The sequence below is a fragment of the Saccostrea cucullata genome, unplaced genomic scaffold, assembly GCF_032062105.1.
Source record: "Saccostrea cucullata isolate Sc308-1 unplaced genomic scaffold, CSIRO_AGI_Scuc_v1 ctg227, whole genome shotgun sequence".
NCBI lineage: Eukaryota > Metazoa > Mollusca > Bivalvia > Ostreida > Ostreidae > Saccostrea > Saccostrea cuccullata.
The window spans coordinates 245,058-250,116 of record NW_026925050.1 but is presented as its reverse complement, the minus strand read 5'-3'; positions in this window follow the sequence as shown (position 1 = coordinate 250,116).

Genomic DNA, 5,059 nt, shown 5'->3' with positions numbered 1-5,059 from the left:
AAGTCTTTTTTATATCTTGACATAATCTGCATGAAATTCAACTGATTTTCATAAAATAATAATTATTGCAAAAAATATATATAATATTTCAAAAAAATGCATTCGTTCCATCATGAAAGCTTATTAATGTACTGAACGGCAAATCAAACATTGGAGAAGCACTAAGTGCAAAAACAACTGCACGGCGACCATTATCTCAGATAAATAAAGGTGAAACTTGTAAAAGTTCTCAGATCTATACCGAACAAATAATTTTTAGAATGGCTGTATCATGCAAGGTGAAACCGTTCCTTCCGGATGTATTATCCTTTTGCTAAAAAAAAAAAAAATCCCAACGTTATGCATGTTCTCTGTTTTCATTACTAATATTGTTATCAATGCTTCATGATTTGTTTGAAATTAAGAGTACAGGATCAAACAAATACAAACATATTAAGATTGCAAATGAGTGCATATATGTACAAGCAGTTCTTTATGTTTTTTGTCGGGTTTGTGGTTCTGCAAATCGGATTTAGTAATTACACAAATGTTGATGAAAGCAAAGAATATAATGCAATGTACATTTTATAAAATCAATATCTTTTTCAGCGTCCGGTATGTAGGAATGAAATCTTAATTTAAGTATTTTTTAGGTTATAGATTAAATCGTCTTAAAAAATCTCTGCTCTTTCAAAACGGCAATGAATAAATATATAGACATCAATCTCAAATAGTGCTCTTGCTATATAAATTTTTTGTGTGAGGGATGCGTTATTTTTGTGGTCGTTGCAATTAATTTGAAATGGTTGTTCCTAAATTTCTTTTTCAGTATTCTCATTTTCTACAAAATGGATTACTTAAAGTGAGACATAGTTAATTGGATAAATATTTGTTTTTACAAATCTAACCCTCATTGAAAAAAAAAATCTGCCAAAATGAAAGATTATAAAGATGCCGGCATATCCCATAAATGGTTTCAAACTATGCCCAGCCATTCTCTTATTTTATTTAATGATTCCTTCGTTTTCTCAATTTACACTATTTTTTTCAATTGGATTGGAGATCAGTACGCTAGAAGCTTTACCAAATGACAAACATTTCAATTTTTATAACCTTTGCACCGCACAAAAACATTTAATTAAAACAAATAGATTATAATACAAATTAAGAAAAAATAACAGTTCTTGCAAGCATAGACTTCATCAACATTTAAAATTGGACCAAAGTTTGATATTTCTAACAGGATAAATTTTAAATTCAATCGTTCTGCTGAGGGATGTATAGTTTGTTTCCATTATGTTTTAGATAAGTTTTACTTTTGAGCTATGTCTACAAATCAAGGCAACGTTCGCCATCGATTCCAATGCAAAGAGCAATATATGGTATGTGTCTCAAATGGCCCCTAAAATAAATATCTTACTTTTAATTTATTCATAGCTTTACTTTGCAAAGCTATACATGCAAAGTTTATTGTTAATTTTCAATTTGATCAAAATACCGTTTATATAGAAATATGAAATTATAAAGTTCATGTTTTCCCGCAATTTTAGCATTTTTTTTATAAAACTGCTTATTTTCAAGCAGTTTTTCTTCCAGAAAATATTGAGCGCAAACTAGAACATATTTTTAATTTTTTTTTTACCAAAGATGTATCCTATTTTGCCTACCTGAAGATACATGAAGTACAAAACATGATTTACATGTTCTTTGCAATGACCAAAAGCTCTATGTTTCCCAATAAAAAAAAAAAGTCAAAATGCAGAAAACTCCGTATTTTTGCCTTTTCGGTTAGATATATAAAAAAAATGTTATTTCTGTCATCATTTACAGCCAGTGAGTACATATAAATGTGAACAATATATCGGAAATATATCTAATATAATATCCTCTACATAATAAATATCAATTAAACATATCTTAATGTCATTCTAAAATGCTGATTTTAAGGGGGCCAAAATTGGCTCTTAACATATATAGTCCTTTCAGCACTTCTGTTTTGCAGAGGACAAACGCACACAAAAGCTAACACACACACATGCGCACGGATTACTATATCTAAAGCACATTTCAATACCTCTTCCAACTCATTTGCAAGTAGATAATAAAAGATTAAGCAATTAGACAAGGTAATAGCAATTACAATATAAAGGCAAAAGAAAATACCTTCTCAAAAACTAGCAATTAATTAAAGAATATATGTAAATGGTATCAATTTAACTCATGGTCTTTAAGTGTTTCCGCTTCTAGTTCTATTTCAGAAACACTATTCTCTTTATATTCTAGGAGTGTATTTTTGAAACACTTGATATAGAATGTCGTAACACAACCGTGAAATCAACATGCATTTGCAAGAAACATTGATTTTCCAACGTTTTCTAAGCAATACATGTTCAAAACTACAATAGCTTGAATTAGGAATCAAATTTATTTTATTGAATGCAAAGCAATAAAAAAAGTTGGTTATGTGTTTTTTCTTTTCCAATAATGAAGTATTATAAAAAATTCTTTAACTTCAAAACAATGGCATTGATGGTAATTTCGTAATGTAATTTTTTTCACGTGATGAAATTGATCTTTCTAATTCTAGATAGTAGTGGATTAATAGCCAAAAAACGGTCATTGATAAATGAGGTTATCCAATCTCCTTTTAATACTTAATATTACACAAAATCTTAAGACACTAGAGTTTTTCGTCTCTTTTTAAGGAAACAGAAATAGACTTTTGTATTGGTCAAAATTATTTCCTGTTATAAAATATTTATAATTGATTGATTGATTGAATGCCTGTTGTTTGACGTCCTATTTGTTAACTTATTATTCATATAGAGACGTCACCGTTATATCAGTGAAGGGCTAAATATTTAGACCTTTACTCGGAACTCAGGGCCATTGAACACTGATGGTTCTTTATCGTGCCCACGCCTGTCATGAAAGAGGGCCTCGGTTTTTTGATGTCTTATCCGAAAGACCAACAACTTCCCCTCCAAAGTGCCGGGCAAAGAAACAGTTGATTCTTATCTTTCATCGACTTAGATCAGTCGAGGCCGAAGTTGAAAACCCAAGACCTTCCAAGCACGAAGCTCTACCATCTGAAGCTGTATTAGTACTGTGATATTATACAATTGACTCAATTCAAATGAATTTTCAATTCTGTTCAAATAAAAAAGAGAAAACAAGGCAATGCTCAATGACGCGAAGGACTATTAAATTTTGTGTTAAATTTAAATGACAAGAGAAAAAAACATCCCTTTCCGAAAAAATTTATATAAGTGCATTGCATGAACTATTGTTTTATGAGCCTAAAGGGAATTATTTTGTTCTTCCAAAGCAAAGCATCACGTGAAAACAAAGCTCAATAAATAAAAATAAGTACCTTTGTTTATAAAGAATATTTACGAGATAGGAAATGTCACTGTTGAATTATTAAATAGTCATTATAAATGTTGCCAAAGGGATAGGTACATTGAATCCGTATAATATTTTCGGCAACCTAAATATTTCATATATTTTTTATTTTTTACCGATTTACACACAAAAAATGTTGTTTTTTTTTTTTCAAAAAAACTTACAAGGTCACGCACGTGGAAAATGCACGAAGGCAATGCATTGTATTGTCAAAAGTACGGAGGAGGGGAAGCCAACTAAACAAAGTATAACTAATCAAAAAAATCGATAAGGAAAAGTTTCTAAAGAAAAAAACCGTTCACGGTAGCTCAGTCGGTAGAGCGCTCGCTACGTGATCGGGAGGTCGTGAGTTCGTATCTCGGCCGCGACTGACCCAGTCGATAAAATGGTTAGCAACTGTTCCTTCGCCATGCGCTCGGCAATTTGAAGTGAAAGTTGCGGGTCTCATTCTCGAATGAGACCTTAAAAACCGAGGCCCCGTGTCAACGGCAGGCGTTGGCACGATAAAGATCCCTCACTGCTCAATGGCCCTGAGTGCCGAGTAAAGGTCAAAATTTGAAAAATTCTCGAGAGAGACGTTAAACAATATACAATCAATCAATCAATCAATCAATCAATCTAAAGAAAAAAAGAAAATCGTGACCTATTTGCAAAAAAAGAGGAAAAAACACTTCAAAATCAATTACAGACTCATATTATATATTCAACTTTAAATTTGAATGAGTACTGTTTATATAAATATGGCAGCAACCAAACGTATGATTTGAAAATAATTCCATAAAAATAGAGTATGCCTACTGCCCAATCTCATGCAAATTTTTGCGAATAAAAATATAAATTACTAGAAATGAAAAGTCATCTGGATTTACTTTATTTTGTGATTTTTAAACAAACACATGATACATTTAATTTGAAAGAATAAAACATATGTCTTTTTTTTTTATTTTTTAATAAAACGCCTTTGATAATTAAAAAAAAGATAAAGTTAATTCAAGGCAAACTTATTTCTTGGCAAATTATACAATACTTATGAAATACGAAAAAAACAACCATCCTATCTAATTTGTGTTTGAATCGATGAGTAATATTTGTGTGCTTTTTTTTTTTTTTGGTTAAACAAACGTGCAATGGAAGAGACGCCCTTTTTCCATTAAAATTTCTATTCAATTTGAATGTCAAGAACTAAGTTTAATATTGATTTTTCTAGAACTCTAAAATCTATGCGATGCATTAATAGATGTTGACAAAATGAGAACTATTAGTCAGTTAAGGTACACGTAGAACTTTAATATAATTTTTTCTATAGATCATATTTTTCTAAACAAATATATTAAATAGCTTAGCTTGTGTACATTATCTTTAATAACATTCGCAAGTAAAAGCAAAGCAAATTATATTTCGAATGGAATACCGAATTTCCTTTAGCTAAAGAAAAAAAAATATTTGTCAAAGTTCTTTTCGGTTATTGTAACTATTTCAATTTGAAGCATCGTTATTCTTTAATTTAAATATTTTATTATTTAACGAAACATTACACTCAATTAGAGTTGAAACTTTAGCAACTATTCATTGTGTGACAAATAACTAATTAACACAACAACATTTCATTGATTATCCGTAAGTAATGCATTTTATATTACATTACAAACCATTCTCAATCAGACTATCGGCCATG